The sequence below is a fragment of the Vanellus vanellus genome, assembly GCF_965231255.1.
Source record: "Vanellus vanellus genome assembly, chromosome: 23".
Classification (NCBI taxonomy): domain Eukaryota; kingdom Metazoa; phylum Chordata; class Aves; order Charadriiformes; family Charadriidae; genus Vanellus; species Vanellus vanellus.
Window position 1 is genome coordinate 5,818,607 of NC_138928.1, and position 16,922 is coordinate 5,835,528.

General features: G+C 55.1%; 1 protein-coding gene across 1 annotated transcript in view; it reads right to left on the reverse strand.

Moving 5' to 3' along the window:
- PLXNA2 (plexin A2) overlaps positions 1 to 16,922 on the reverse strand; it is a gene marked incomplete at its 5' end in the record, with an annotated part of 154,785 nt that overhangs the window by 102,884 nt on the left and 34,979 nt on the right. The gene's annotated exons all lie outside the window — the stretch shown is intronic.

Here is a 16,922-nt window from a genome sequence, read left to right on the forward strand (position 1 = left end):
GAGGATATGCCATCTCTTCCAAAAGTTAATAATTTATGGCCTTGGGGGCTGTGCAAGGGGAAGGGAGGAGGATAAACAAACAATTTACATTGTCTTTCCTACCAGGATTTGCATATTTGAATAGCCATTTGATTGCAACATGGTGTCTACATCGCGGAAAACACTGGCAACCGTCAGGCGGGGAGACGAGAGCAGTCAGGCGAGCCAAGGGCTCGGAGGAGCCGTGGCCGGCCCCGGGGCTCGCAGCGATGCTGCAGACGGGGACCGGGAGCGCGCTCTGCACGGGGGGTGTTGGCGACACGTGCACGCCGCCCTGCGAGGAGCGGGACGCACGGGGGACCGCCCGTCCCTGGAAAAACCTCTTATCACAAAGATGCCATCTGCTGCAGCCTCATGCCGAGCTGTCTTGCCGCATCCCGTTTTGCTGCTCGATTACTCCCTGCCCGGCTGCGGTACGGGGGAAGAGGCATGAAGAACCGGCTTTGGACAAGCCTAAGCCTTCAGAAGAGGCAGGACGGAGCAGCAGAGAGGGACATCTATTTTTTCTGGTTCACGTCCCCAGGAGGTAGGAGAGCAGGCTGTTAAGCATCTTAAGATTTATCTGAGAAATGTGCCACCCCAGCTGGAAATATAAGGATATCTTCACACTCATAGAGGCGAGATGCTCCCCTGCACCCTCCTCCAGATAAATCCTCTTCTTGGAAAGAGCCCTGATGCCTCCTGCCATGTAAAGACATGTTGGGTACAAAAGCACATTTATTTTCTAGATTTCTCTCTTTTCTCCCTACCTTCTGAGTTTTTAGTGACATAAAAGAGCACCAGGCGTGAGTCCGAGTGGCCTGGTTTGACACCCACCGCCAGATGCAGGAAGCCTCCGGCAGGATTTTGGGGGCAGCCCACGCCTGGACCAGAAGCCCTGAACTTTCAACAATGAAAATCAAAAAAAAAGGCAGGGGGTCAAATCCTGCTTTAATTATTCCTGTGTGAATTAGGATACTTCATTGCCTTCGGGAAATACTGAGAACTGGAGGCAGGTTGAGACCAATATGAGACCAGTGCCTTGCTGGGTGCTGTGCTGCCTCTGGAGCCACCGCCCGGCACGTACCGCTGCCACCTCCCGCACCAGCCCGCACCGCAGACACAGGGACGCGGCTGCAAAACCTCCCCAGGAATAAATAGCGGGGACATTGTGCTGTCAGGGACACACGGCCGCTCCCATGCAAACACCTGATTAATGGCCAAACGGGAATGGAAACGCCGGACATGAAGGATCAGCAGCCTTTGTGAAAAACAACTGTTTTTCAGAGTTCCCTCGGGGCACCGGCAGCTCGTTAAATTGAGCTTCTTTCTAGTAATGAGGTCAGACAGGGGTAATAAAGAGAGATACCACTGGACAAGCCTTGTGCAGGCCAATTCCAACTGGGAATTGCGGCTCTGGGCTGGAGACAGCACCACGCGCGTGATGGCTCCTCCAGCCCAGACAAGTGCTTGGAGCTGCCCCCGGCACGGGTGTCCCGGACACAGGGTGCTGCCTGCACCTCCTGCCTCCCCCGCAGGCAGGAAGAGCAGCGCAGGGTCTCTCACTGAGCCTGTCAAGGCGAGATGGCTCCACGTTACTCAGAGAGCACAGGGCATGAGGCGAGCAGAGCCCCACGCGCTGCGGTGTGTGTTAGACCCACCCGGGTATCCCACAGCCCCGTGTCCGGAGCACAGTGCCCGGGCACGCCGGGGAGGAGATGCACCCACTCACACCAGGATGCTCTACTACATCTCTTCCTCAGGGTTTGGTTTCCATGACAACAAATGATGATGTCAGACGAGAAGAATGATGATTCCCCTGAATGCGGAAGACGACAGGGATCATCTCCACAGCAGGAAGCTTCTTGTTGACGTTTGGAGAGAGAAATAATTCCTCTGCCTCGCTTATGGGTGACCTTCCGGTGCCAAACAACTGCTGACCCATCACTAGAACAGCGGTGTGGTACCAACCCCCCCAGTCCGGGCTCAGCCCCCAGCGCTGGCGCCAGTCACAGCGATGCAGGAGAGGGAAGGGGTGGGACACGGGGCTGGGCTGCTGCCGGACATGGTTCTTTACATCCCCCTGACTCTACCCGGTTTTCTTCTCTCACAACATGACCATGGGGTACAGGAAGGGCTTAGGAGAAAGACACGGAGGGAAGCGGTGCAGATCAGGACGGGTGGGAGCACAGCAAAAGAGGGAGCGGGCACGTATGGGGAGAAGCACATCGCTGCAATGGAACCCAGAGGTGTCCAGGACCAGAGATGTGTTCAGCCACCTGAGACACAGCCGAGACCAGGAGGACAGATCACGCTTGGACCTGAATCGGAGAAGTCATTTGGGACGGATACAGCGCTTTCCTCAATCACTTTTGATGGATGTTTGCAAATACGGTTTAAAAAGCGCCTAACGACGTACTCTGCAAACGCGGGGTCAGCGCGAGGGGGCAGAGCGCTGCTGCAGCCCGTCAAAGGCACGGCGCAGGTTTGTGTGTCTAACACCCCACGATGCAGACTGCAGGCACGAGCTCTGCGCTGTCTTCCGAGAACAGCAAAATACTGTGTTGTGTCATGTGTATGTTGCAGTGTAGCAGCCGTGGCGAGAAGCGTAAGAGACATTCGAGGCCCTAATATGATGTGAAGCTCCAACACATCTGTTGTACAACAGTTTCTGTTAGGTATTTTGCCCGGCCTGTGCCAGAGCTAAGATACATCTGGATTCCCTTCCAGTTCCTCCCAGCAGGCTCCCATTAGAAGACATCGAATCTCTTTGTAGGAACTTTCCACGATTAAATTACCTGTCCGCTTTCATTAGGAGCGTTTCAGTGAGGCTGACTCGTGATGAAATGCCTGGTGCCAGAAAAAACAGCTGAGTAAGTCCATGCGTGGACCGATTCCCCATCCCGCATCCTAGCCGCGAGGCCACCCGTTAACTCCTCAAGAACCACAGCTTCTCCCCACGTACGAAGGTGCCTGATGGGAGACGGGTCCCGAAGCGCCTCGCTGCTGGCTGCCCCACTCTGCCCGAAATGGCCCGCGGAGGCAGGGATGGGCTCCTGAAGTGATGCTCTTGATCAGGAGGCGCAAGGCAGCGGCTGAACACGCTTATCTCTATGTAACAGTGGCAAAGTGAAAAGCCCAGTCAACCCTGGAGCCTGACGACTGCTCCTTTCATGCTAGGATTTCTAGCCCTTCGGGGTGAATACTATCAAATAACTGCATTTGTGTAAAATGGACGTTTCAAGTAGAACTGTATCAGCTCTGGGAATGCGCACTGGAGCGTTGCTGCATCGACTGCCTAAAATAGAAACCACAGACGAGAAGGAGCAGCCTTCACTGCCAAGGTGCATCTTCGCAGAATTACCACTTTTTTGCCACTTACGTCTGCACATCTCAGCTCTTGGGCATTGCCCACGAAAGCTTCCCATAAAGCTCTAGGATGGATTTCTTCCTTCAGTACTGGAAATTTAGCAGAAGGACTGTTACTGGCAGCAGGTTTCTGAATCGGGCTGGAGTGCGGTATAGTTTAAATAGCCTTTCCCTCCCTCTTTCTCTCCATGGTTCTGTGGGGCCTTTCCTACCTAGACCTGGTACTAAAAGAAGTTGCCACAAGCAAGAGACTCGGCAATGCAAAAGCTCCCCAAAGACAGGACAAGATAAATAAATATCAGTCCAGATTTTCCGTGTGTGCCTCTGCCAAATAGTCTTTGCAGAAAGGATTTACTTTTGCTAATCCAATTTAATTAAGCTAGTCTAAACTCACACCAGACTAAAAAGGAGGTGAGACGCACGTGATGACCTGTCACTTTTGCTGTCCCCCCGACCAACAGCCTTTCTCACAGTACCACTTTACAGGGCTACCCACGCTGGCCTCTGCCTGCGACAGCCAGAGAGAAAAAAGCACGGCAATCTTTCGGAGGGGAGAATCCAGAACAGAAACTGTGAATCTCTATACAAGAAGTTTCCAAGAGCCCTTCAGACCCTGTATGAAATTCTTGTGGGAGTAAAGTAGCCCTCAGACGCCCTCGGAGCACTGCTAACATCGGCTAACTCTTGGGAGCTGGGTCAGGGAGTGCGGGTGGAGCCATGTGCAGGTCATTAATAAACCCGACGGGAGCCCAGCGGTTTGCTGAGGATGCTCCAGCCAGTGCCGGGCAGATGCGGGACCCGAAGGTGCTGCTGCAGACGTGTGGGGCCGTGCCTGAGCGCCGGAGAGCATCCCTGCCCATCCGCGGGAGGAGAAACCCAGCCCTGCAGGACCCGCTCCCCCTGCACGCGCCTTCCGCGGGCAGGAACACCAGGAGCGCGATTTAGCTCACCGCTCGCCGCGTGGGAAGTCTCCCCCTTGAAATCAAAGTGAAATAGTAATCCCATTAAGTATCTTTCCTTTAAATCATAGGTATGTCCGTGAGGAAGTTAATGACAACCCTTACATGCACATTCAATTCAAATCAGCATATCCAATTAACTTCTTTACCTGGAGGCTCCCTCACATCCCAGTCTCTTTCTCTCCTGCTACGTTTTATTTATGCATTTTTCCCAAATTAGGATGGAATACATCCGTCATGGGTGGGTATCACCTTTATTTTTACCCCAAAGATTGCACGGGGAACCCCGGGTGGATGGGTTCACGCCAGAAGGTCACGGCGCTGCCAGGCTGAGGGGCTGATAGCAAAACAGCGCCTCAAGACCGAACGATCTGCTCTCTGGGGGAGGAGAAAATCCATCCTTTCCAGAATTATACTGTCTGACTAAACATTAAATACACTCACTAATCCCCATTGGGGTTGCCCTTACCAAACTCTACGGGGTCAGCTGGGGAGAGAAACCAGTTTGGTAAAGAGCTCGTGGCGGGGAGCCCTGCGAGCGCGCAGGCGCTGGAGCTGCGTTGCACCGCAGGGTTTTTTCCTCCAGCACTGTCTTACCGCTACCGCGACCACTCCTGAAATTGCTGCCGACACAGGTCTTTACTAAAGAGCCAGAGAGGGGCCCGGAGCAGGGGGCTGCGGCCCTCGGCGCGGTGGGAGCGAGCGGGTGGGACGGGCGTCACGCAGCCTGGTGGCACCAGCTCAGCGCCTCACCGCTCGCTGCCCCGGACGCTGCCGGAAGGCTCAGTTTCACGAGGCAACGCCGAGCGGCGGGTACCGAGCTCTCCCCGCAGCTCCCCGCTCCCCTCCGGCGAGGGCCGCCCAGGCAACGCGGCTCCGCGAAGTCCTGGTGTTCGGATCCACTGCTCCTTTTGAACCTCCGAGAGACAGGAAAGCCCCATGGCAGCAAACCCAGCCTCGCACCCCAGCGCCTCCCTCCTGCGGCCGGGCACAATGCAGACAAAGCATCGAGGCAGCACAAAGCCAAGGCCGCCTTCCCTGCTCATGGTTTCCGAGTCCTAATCCCCTTTTTTGGAGACATATTCCTCCTCCATCCACTTAAGGGAAGCTCCAGGTGCGAGGAGACACACCTCCTCTCTCCCTGTCGCGCTCGGATCTCGGCTTTCCTAATGGATTACATTGCTGGTACCCTCCGCTCAGGCGATCCCTCGTTTCCAGGATCTGCAAATGCCTCCGGGGTCGGCAGCGGTACGCGCACAGTGTTGGGGGAGGCAGGGCAGGTTCAAGCCTGAGTTTATTCTGATCAGGCTTCCTGACCCGCATTATTTATAGATCTGAGGTTTCTGCGAATTCAATACTCATGTCAAAAATGTCTCTATGTATGTCTCTCACACCCACACGTGTTTCCCATCTCTTCTGCTTGGGAAACGTTAACTAAGTGTTCAAAGTCACAACCTGGGAATCTGCAGCTCCCCGGAGGGAGAGCGAGTCGGAGGAACCGCTGGGCTAATTGGGGAAGAGCAGAGAAACCCCCCGGGGTCCAGGCGGCTCCGCAGGGAGGGGGGGGCTCGCAGTCGGCAGCACTGGCACCCACACGCGCTGCTAAGCACAAAGATGCCAACCCAGCAAACAAACCAACCAACCCAAATTAACCCTCACTTCCCACATCTCCGGTGCTCCGGCAGGAGAATTGTTCCCCCAAGCCGCGGCTTTCTCCCCAGCCCTGTGGGACGCGAGGGCTGCGAGCCGGCCCGGGATCAGCACACGCACCTAAAACGAAGAGGGACCTGAACGTTTTCAGTCTTACCGTTTCAAAGAGTTTGAACCCGCCTACAGGGAAGGCAAGAGAGGTTTTAAAAAACAAAACAAATCAAAGAGAAAACCACCCTTCCTTCCGTGCTAAAGCTGCAGGCGCAGGCAACAGGCTGTCACGCCAAAGGGCTCAGCTGCTCCAGCAGCCCCACGTGCCCCCTGGCTAATGGCAACCGGTTGCGGTAGCCAAGGTTGGAGGTGCCGCTTTGGGAGCGCAGCGAGGAGCTGAGCACTCGGGTCTGCCGCGGGGAGCAGAGCTCCGCCAGCACAGCCCTTCCAGGCACTGGGGGAAGGCGCAGCCCGGGAGAGGGATCCCTTGCTGCCTCTGCCGGTTCTGGGGGTGAAAGAAGCCAATCGCTGGGTCGTGAGCTGCAGCTCAGACATCCTAACAGGTACCGGTACAAAACCTTAAGAGAAGATTGCCACTGAAGCTGTTCCCTCTCTCCACTAAGCCTTTATTTCCTTCCTCCATCCTTCTGCTCCCTCCACCCTTCTGGAGAGCTGATCCTCCAAGATAAAGCAGGGAGGATGGTACAGAGACACCACGCAGAGACTAATCAGCAGCCCCCGTGTCTTTAATTTATTACTGCATGAGAGGCTCGTTTAGAACAAAGCTGCCAGTTCGGAAGATCATTCCTTTAAAAGACTTTTTATTTGAAAAGCTGTCAGCTCACACCTTGTCACAGCTCTACTTGCAGCGGCAGAACTTTAATAACGTGCCACCTCATGCAAATGAGCTGCTAATTAATTAAGTAGTATTCTTCCGGGGACGGATTCATTAGAATGGAACGTGGGGTGGCTGGCTGGCGAGGTCATATTGCTTCGGACAGTGCTCCGAATCAGCAGCATCGCCCTTCCCTCGCGTCCCAGCACTGGGGTGGGTTCCCACCAGGAGGGCAGCTCGTTCCCGTCCCTGCGCCCTGGGGAAGGCTCAGCCCTCCCCGGGGAATCGGTGCGGAGCCCAACCGCTTGCACGGCACAGAGCACACCGACAGCTTAACTAAGAGCAGTTGTGAGATGAAAAAAATCATGGAGTGAAGTGCCCGAAAGATTGCCTTCGCTCCTATTCAGGAAAGCCAGTGTAGAAGAGGGCCCAATTCAAAAGCGAGAGGCAGAGACGATTAACTCGGAGGGCTCCGGGGATCAGGCTGCCGGCAGGGAACACTGTGAAGGAGCACCGCTTTTTTTTCGGAGCACTTGTTGCAAAGAGCCAATTGCTGGGGGTTCAGGGCTCTCAGCCTCGCACCTTCCACCAGCATCAAAGTACAACCCATTAAAGGCAGAAACACTCGAGAGTGTCCTGTGGATTTACTCCCCGGAAGGAGGACAGCTCGGGGCACGTCTGCAGCAGGGCACGAAACCTATCCGCTTCTCATCTGTCCCCGAATAAAGAGCCACAATGTGCAGTGACTTCCCTTTTCTTTTGTTCAGGAATAAGCACCCTTTTCCCTTTACATTCCCGTATTATTTTTAAAGAGATGGCTCAGTGCTTCTCTGGGAAACGGGAATCATTAAGTCAGCGGCACTTTGCTGCTTGCAGGCTTTCCATTTTGGCACTGAGCAAGGAAACCATCAAAGAGACTACGCGTTGGCCTCCAAGAGAAAGGAACGAGGTGGGTGTTGCTGTACCGCCCGGCACCGCACGCTCACCTTTCCGCAGGCTGCTCCTTCAGCCTCTGCCATTCTTCCCGTGACTTACCCTGGCTTCTCCCGCTCCACGTGGCTTTAACCCAGCCCCTTCCCCGACGGCCGGGAAGTAAATGAAAGCACAGTCAGGCAAAGAGGGCGACAGCTCCGGGAATAGGCGGAGGGGTTTATTCTTTTCTGCTAAAGCATCCTCTTCTCCAGGGAGCTAGCAGCCTGCGGCAGGGCGCCCAGCCGGGATAGGCGCACGGGCGCGCGGAGGACGGGCTGATCCCGCTCTGCCCTCAGCCCCGGGGCATCCCCATGGCCCGGCTCGTGCCCCGGCTTCTCCTCCCCTTTGCCCTGAGCCCGCAGCCGGGCCCGGCGTTAGCGGGCGCCCAAAGGGACTCAAGCAAGGACCTCCTCGTTTGCTGCCTGCAGGACGCAATTAGCGACGGAGGGAGTTGCGAGCAGCGTTTTGGGGAGCGAGCGATGGCCACAGTGCAGGAAAACGGGGCAGGGTGCTGAGCCTCTCTGCGTCCCCTGCGACCGGCAGTAGGAAGCACAGAGGTGGTATTATTTAGGGCGACGGAGGCACCGGGTATCTGCTCAGAATTGCTTGTCACATACCATTTGCAGCTTTTCACCAAAGTCCCCAAAATAGCACTGTATCTGTTGTCTATCCACACCTCACCTGTGCCCTTCCAGCTGAATAATCCTCCGCGGCTCGCTGTCGAGCTGCCTCCCTCCCATCGCCCTCCGCCAGCAGTGCATTTCACAGCTGAAGGGATTGGTCTTGCTTAGTTTGGTTTGTTGACCTTGAGTGGCCATGTAAAATGGAATAAAAAGGCACTTAGACAAGATTGTCTAATGTGGAGTTTGCTCTAAACGAGCAGCAGCGAGCTGTAATTCTCCCCAAGGAGGCAAAAACTAAGCGACTGTCAAAAATTGTCACATGAAAAACCTGTTTCTCCCAAGTCACGGCTTCCAGCTGATCAGGTGGGAACGAGCAAGTTCCTCAGGAAATATTATTCTCTTTCCTTTTCAAAAACATCATGTAAGTAAAAGGTTCCAAATGACTTAGACTTCCTGCCCAGCACCTCCCGGGAACGCCGCATCACGAGCCAAACTGCGAGCCACTAAAGGCCAAAACCCAGAAGGAAATAAAAGAATCTGAATTTTGTTATCTTTTAGTTTCACAAACTTGTGGAGAAATCCTGCCTGGTAGTTTTGCCAGGCTTTAGGTCCGACAGGAGTGGTCAGCTGAACAAGGAGGCCGTGCATATTTTTGGTATCGCTTGTGCATGCAGAACCAGCCATGTGTTACTGATCAGATCTAACCTCGCTGGGGCAGAGGATGTGAGGAAATTACAGAGCACACGGCTTAGCTCAAATCCCGGGAAACGAGGCTCTTCCACATCGCCTGCTGCTCTGTCCCCGGCACCGGCGGGCAACATCCCACACCGCTGGGTTACGCCGCTGCCCGTGCCCGGCAGGCAGGGGAGCTGCAGAGAGCAAACGGGTATTTTCTAGTTACGGAACGGGCCAGAGCACAAAGGCGTCAGAAGCTCTGGCCGGCCGGTGGCTCACCGCGCTGTTTGGACACAGGCTGAATTTTACTAAAGCAGCAGCCTTGCAGGCAAGGTCGCTTCAGGACGGGCAGAGCCACAGCCAAACTGGCACTGCCCCGCGGCTCCCGGAGGGCGGCCGTGCCGGCGGAGCTCTCGGCTCAATCCCCTTCCCTCTGCACCGCGGCAGCTCAGCTTATCCGTGTTTCGCTGCCTACCAGGGGACGTACGGGCTCCGCGTTCGGGTCCTGTTCACCACCGGGCGTACCGGAGCTGGTCCAAGCGTGGTTCCATCGGGGAAGGCAAGACGCAGAACCAGGACACACAACGAACTGCCGGGCTGGCACGCTGCTCAAGGACATTTGCTTACAGAGGGCCCTGAACTGGAAGTATTAAAGCCTTCTGATAGGATTCAGACAAGTATAAATCTGTGGGAGCCGGATCTCTCCTTATGCTTTCCTATCTGCTCATTCACGCTCAGATCTCCCGGTCTCCAGCAGGCAGAGGCTGGAGGGAGCTCACGTTCCTGGCACGCGCGGCACATGCCGAGGAAGACCGCTTTTGCCCCTGTGAGCTGCTCCCCAAATGCTATTCTGGGCAGACCAAGGATTAAAAAAATAAAAAAAAAAAAAAAATCTCTCTTCCATCTCTGCGCTAACTCACTAAGCCTTCGGCACATACTCTTTCCGGCATCTCCGAATTAATCAGCAGGTAAGCAGATGAACTGGCTCTGAATAATCTGCGTATGCAACACATGCAACGCTGCTTTGAACACAGCCGAGCGATGGCCGCGCTCGACGCACACGTCCGTCCCCATCTGAGCAGAGGCAGTGCAGCTCCGGGCACCCACCGCAGAGCCGGGACAGCACGGAACGCCTGCTGTGCGCGGGGCTGGAGAGGAAGGGGAGGAAGAGCCTGATGGATGGATCAGCTCTCTGGTCCTCAAATGTCCAAGTTCAGAGTTAAAGTTGCAATCAAGCTGAGGAAGGAGGGGAAAATTGGAGGAGACTGGTGCTCTGCCGGTAATCTCGGAAGCAGTCAGGATGGTGCTGCGTCAGTACCCGGGGATGGTGCCCTGCACCCGAAGCTCTCCGAGCTCCAGCGGCGCTGGCGGCAGGGAGGGATGCGGAGCCCCCGCAGCAAAGCCCCAGCCCAGGTCTGGCACCACCACCCCGGGACACGGAGCTCCGGGCTTCCCTCTCCGCCTCACTCATGGTGAAAAAGTCACAAAAAAAGACGAGTGGCTGTGCCCAGGGCCACGCTGCGTGCCGCACACCGCTGCCTCGCTGGCACGCCGGGGGTCATCTAAGCTGATGCCACAGCTCTTCCTTGGAGGCCACGGGTGCCACGGGCACGTGAAGACAAGAGCAGCCACGGTAACACAGCACGGGGTTGTGTGGCAAAGCACTCCAGCAACATTAGACATCTCCAGACTGGGAGGAGGGAGGGAAAGAAGTGCCACGGCTGAAGGGGGAAACCGAAGAACGGGGCGAGCAGCACATCGCTCCGCAGAGCGACTGGGAACAGCTTGGCGGGACCCCACCAGCCCCTGCCTCGTTTGGTGCCAAAAAGGTTTTGCTCATACTTTCCTCTGCAGCGCGAGGTGGAGAGACGTGCCCTGGAGCCGCGAGACACCGCGCTGGAAGGACGGAGGCAGCGCTTCCCCCGGGCACACACCAGCCAGCACAGCTAAGCCCTCTCCGTGCCCGTGGCCCACAATCAGCATCGTGAGACAGGTTCAGGCTGGGGTCCGCGGGTGGGGGAGACAAAGCTACACCACATTACTGCTTTCGCTTCCATAATTGACCTGTAGATAAACACATGGCTTCCGCCTTAATCCCCCGCAGCCTCATGAACATCAGCCGCGCTAAATTTTTCATGTAATTAAGAGAAAAACCCTAATCCAGTGTAATTAGCTCCCTGATTGCCAACGTCAGGCAGAAAAGCACTGTTTGAACAGCAATTCAGGTCTAGCTGGTTAGGCAAATACTGTGTGTGTGGTTCAGTAATTTCACACTGAAACAACTCCCCCTCTGCTGCCCGCGCCGGTTTGCTTTCCCAAACAGTACTAAGTGGTTTCACGACTCCAACAGGACTGATACCCCTGAAACTGCCGTTCCACCAAGCTCCGGTTGCGTCCCTGAAGGGCTGGTCATGAAACCAGCCAACCAGCTCCCCGAGAACCACACCAGTTGCTGATTTTGGAATGGTCCCCCCACCCCATCTGCACCCATAAGGGATTGCCATGGAGTTATTACCACCCCCTGACTGCCTAAATTCAGGATCTGATAGTCTCAATTAAGACCCTGATGGAGAAACAGTCTCCTCGTGAGCGATGCTCAGCACCACAACCACGACCCGCAGGAGATGGAGGTGATAGTAACGCTTACAAGTTTTACTTTGTAGGTCAAAATTCATCCCAGCTACTGAGCCTTTATGGTTTACAGTGGTATTTTTCTTTTCCATTCATATACATAAGGACAAAACTTTAAGAGTAAAAGATTAGAAATTTGGGAAGTGGAAGCAGCTGGGAGGGGAACAGAGAACATGGATGCACGTGCCAACGAGGAGGCAGGGAAACCAAGACGGGACCGCCAGGAGATACCTTCGTTTAACCATTTAATCCATCCCCCCGCAGAAAGGAAAGGATCCGAACTACTTGCGTCACTGTGAAATATTTCTGTTGTCTTTTAAAACGTTGGCCGTGACAGAAATTACAAACTACTCCTGTTCTCAACTAGTTATTCATCTTCAGACTTAATATCATAGTCTCCTGAAACACAGCCTTGGAAAGTGATATTGCTCCAGGAAGCATTGGCTGAGGTCACTCTAAGCAGGATTTTAAATCCTCATCCTATCCTACGTTACAAAGGTTTTGTGGGTTTGGGTGGCTGGTTTTAGTCTCCGTTTTGCTAGTTTTGGTTAACGTTGCTGTAAGGGCCAAATTTCTGTGCCCGGGAGACTGCAAAACAACCAGCCCGCTTTCCATAAGGAGAAAGCTGAAACCCATTTCACAGCTTCAGCTTTGCAGACTGAATTCTTACAGAATACTTGTTTATATGCTGTGGCAGGCGAGAGCCAACCGTATATGTTTTTGCAGCTATAACTCTTCATTCTGACAGAGGCCACAGGCTGAGGGGAGGCGGGGGGCTGCGGGGGGCTGCGGGGGGCTGCGGGGGCTCTGCCCATGTTTGGGCTCCAGGCTCTGGTCTCCCCAGCACTGCTCCCCGCTCCCCTCCTCATCGCACCGATGCTCTGTAAACAACCCGGCAGCGAGCGGAGCAAGCTGCTCCTTTGTATCAAAGCCAGGGAGATTTCTTTACACAAAAACGAGCGAAAATTTATCAACTCAAAGCTCCTTTTAAAGAGAAGCCCCTAAGGAGAGCAAGCCCAGATGCTTGCTTGCATTGTGTTGGTAAGCCAATTCCTCTTTCTCCCTCCCTTCAAACACACATTATTTTCCATGGAACGCACCGTAGATGAACTATCGACTGCGAACAGAGCCTCCTGGTTGGATGGCAACGCATCAATATGGACTTAAGTGAGCAGCAATGATATGGCACAGTCTGGTGCTTTGCCATCGCTCCCCTTACGCGGGAACAGTGCTTCAAGCCAAGCAAACGACCTTCTGCTCAAACGCCTCCCAGAGGACCTCCAGCCAGTGAGGCCCTGTCCCGCAGGCGCCTGGTGAGCGTGTTCCAAAAGGCGATGCTAGAAATTGCACATCTCCCCCCCTTCGCTCTGGCTCGTCCCGAGTCGCATTTATCATAGAATGGTTTAGGTTGGAAGGGACCTCAAAGATCATCGAGTTCCAACCCCCTGCCCCGGGCAGGGACAATCTCCAGCCACCCAAGTGGGCGATGCGCTCAGCCCTTCCCTCCCCAACCACGCTTTCTGCACCAAGTCACGCTCGCGGATGGGGACGCCTTTGCTAACGCATTCCAGATGGGGTGTCACGTTTGCACGCTGTGGTTGTCAGTGGTCGCAGTCATCTGGGTGTAATTCATGTTTCTGTCCCATAGCAATTATTCCAGCTTTTAGTCAGCTTTGGGGAAATTCTTCCTGCCAAAACCCCCAGTACCAAACGCCAGCGACACGTGAGTCTGTGTGTTGACTGGTATGTGGTCTCTTTGCCTTAGATCCAACAAATTCTTCTCTCCATCAGCCATGCCTTCCCCAAAGCACGGCACCTTCGGGGTCGGTGGAGAGCTGCTGGCTGATGACAAGAGCTGTATGCAGCTCGCTGGGGGCTGGCTGCTTTTTTTGCTCACTTTCTCCATTGCACGTCCAGCAACGTACAACTGGAACGCAGTCCCAGGTCAGCCTGGCAGGAGGCTGGACTGAGGCACCAACTGGGGATACGCAACAGCCGCCCCAGCACCTTCTGCTGCCACCTCACAGGCGATAAAGCTACAGCAAAACCACATCCCCATTGAGGGATGTTGAGGCCCCATCCCTGGAGGGGTTCAAGGCCGGGTTGGACGGGGCTGGGAGCAACCTGGGCTGGGGGGGGGTGTCCCTGCCCGGGGCAGGGGGTGGCACTGGATGGTCTTCAAGGTCCCTCCCAACCCAAACCATTCTGTGATTCTACAATCCCAGCGAGCTGGGTATTTTCTCAGCCGCCTTTTAGCCAGAGGGTGGTGGAAGCGTCTCCAGACAGACCCAGGACTCTCAGGAGTCTTTGCATTTGCGTTAACGAGCACTGGCAGGAGATTTGCAGCCAGTCAGTAAGAAGTGTCAGGGGGTGGTGAAGGGGGGCAGAAAGAGGTGTTGGAAGGAAAGGGAGCTGCTCAGCTTCACCCATAGACAGCTATTTAGTGACCTGAAGGACAACACGGGGTCATGAGGCTACCGGCTTCCACCTTCCTACCCCCAGAAGACGAAGGCCCTAACAAGGTGAGTTATTTGAATTTCTCTCCCTAAAACCAAACCAGGCATCAAACATTTCTAAAGCTTTTCGAGTAAGAGCTATAAACTGAGCCCAAAAAACCCAAGAGACAGAACTGGTACGGAAAGCTGCCTTCCAGGACAGATTTTCCCGGAGTCTGAGTGCCGGTCCTGCAGGAGCCTCTTTGCACCTACAGCCCGACGGCACTGCGTATTATCAGAGGAGCTGAGCTACTTCTTCCCTTTCTCTTCCTATGGCACCGGAATCAACACAGTCCCCTCTCCATATCCACACATCTGCATAATGTAATCTGCTAACGATTTCAGGCCTCGTATTTTGCCAGCGTCATGATTTATTAGTTATGTCATGGTTTGCACTCAGCTGCGAAGAAATCTTTCAGTGACCTAAAACCGCGAGACTCGAGTTCTGCTGGTGGTGGGGTCCCGGGGCCCGGCCGTTCCGACACACCAGGGGTTCCTTCCGCTGCCTGTTCCCGCAGGCCGTGTTCCTCGGGGAGCAGAGCGGGCAGCCTGGCGGGGAGCCGGGTCCCGTTCTCCGCATCCGCAGTCCCGCGATTTGTGACTTGACCGAACGGCTGAGCCAGCCTCCGAAGAGCCTGCTCCTCAGAGGTTTTATGCCTTGAAAACTTATTCTAAAGCAGCTTCAAAACCTCCAGTTTCCATTATTAATATGACTTCTTTCATCAGAGTCCACTTATCTTTTTGCTTTCTATTTCCGTCTCTACCCTTTTATTGTTTCCCCAGGCACTTCCACGCGAATGCTCCCGAAACCCAGACCAGGCGGCCGCAGCATCCACCCGCTCTCTCCTTACCGGCGCGAATTTATTTCCATCAAAGCTTCCTTCTTGAATCAAGTTTTTTCCCTTTTAATTCCATCTGTATTTAATCCCAGACAAACACAAACAACAATCTCGGCTCCCTAAGGCCATCACTTTCTAAATCAGTTACAGCCAACTCCAATTAGCAGGCGAGCAACATGAGCAGCTCCGCGCGCTCCCGCGTCTTCGGGAACGAGTCAGCCCAGAAGGTCCTTTTCCCCAGACCGTCCCCTTTTTCCTTCTGAAGAACTTGCACCGTCACTAGTTGCAGGCTCTGCGAGATAAACGACACTCGCCTTTGCTGTCGCCGTCGCGGCAGAGCGGGGAAGGATGCTCCGCGCCCTCATTAACACCGTTTTGTGGTTCTGTGCTCCCACCCCTGGAGGCCACCCGCGTCCCTTGGGTTAGAAGAGGATCCCAAAGCCTCTACAAGCTCTGAAGGGATATTTTCTTGGTCACATTAGCTTCCCCCATAACCTGCACTTGAAACAGCTTCTTCACAGCCCCTCTAAGGCACCGCTGGAGACGCGGCGGTGGCAGCTCCTGCCTGGGCTGCGCGGGCAGCGAGTCCCTCCCGGCCCCGGCCACCAGAGCAGGTCACAGACGGACCCCGGAGGAGAAACCACCAGCCCTCAGCAGAGCTCACCACGTTCGACAGAGGAAGCGCAGCAGCTCAGGGGGTTATTTGGCTCAACCTAATCTTGAATTCACTGTCTTCAAATTGCTTTTAACTTATTTTGGCGAGAAAGAGCGGATCTCACAGGCTGGTTGGACTCTGCCCGACGTAGCCCGGCTGCGGCGGTGGCTGGGCACTTGCCCTGGAGAGCTGAGGCTGGAGGTGGCCCTGCTCCGTGGCGGCTCTGGGGGCTGCTCCCCCCTCGCCGGGTGCCCGTGGGGTGCCGGGGGCAGCGGCGGACCCTTGTCTGAAGGGAGACCCACAGCACGCGCGCCCACAGGCAGGGGCGGCCTCGGCACCTCAACTCGGCAGACAGCTCTCCCTCCATTAGTGAGCCATTTCGGGCAATGACTTCAAATGAAAATCTGTATTTTATTTATTATGCGTCTGCTTTGCTGCTGAACTCTTTAATGTGTTTCCCAGCTGTATCAATCTACAGCCGTGAAGGAAGCCGTTAAATCTAACTGCCTCGAGCGTGTAACATTTCTGCTGGGACGCATCCGTCACCGGGGTCAGGCAGGAGGTGCGAGGCCCTGGCCGAAGCTGCCATCTCCCCTCACCTGCGGGAACATCTCCCGTCTCACCTGGCCGAGGCAAAGCAAGGGGCACGGTGGGACCGGAGTGGAGGACGTGCCCTGACAAACCCATCAGGATTGTAAATGATTGCAAAGCAGAGTCCATCTGGTGACGCTGCCAGGTTTCTCCATCTTTCACACCGGCTGGCAAGACATGCCAGGAGCCAGCTCTGGCGCTGCCGGGCTCCGGCTTCGCGTGCTGCCAGCAGCTGTCAGAGAGAGAAGACGAGGACGGGAGTGAGAATCATTTGCATTGCTGCAAACTCTTCCTCCAGCCTCAGTTGCTAACCTCAGCGGCCGGGCTAGCTCTGCGCTGACTAGTCCCGTGTATTTCTCCCCTCGTCTCCCGTTGCACGTCCGCACCTCTGCAGCAGCTGGGAAAAGGACTTCCCCCAGTGGTGCCTTTTCCCACCAGGCAGGGAGGTGAGAAGGCGCAGCGTCTGCGGACGGGCACATTTATTCACCTGTCCTAACTGGCAAAACCGATTGGGTTTGACGGACACGCAGGGATGTGCAGATGCATTAATGACCAGTTCAGCATGGAAACCGGCAAAGCAATGCACCTCACCGATGTCGTTAGGAGAAGTTTATTTAAA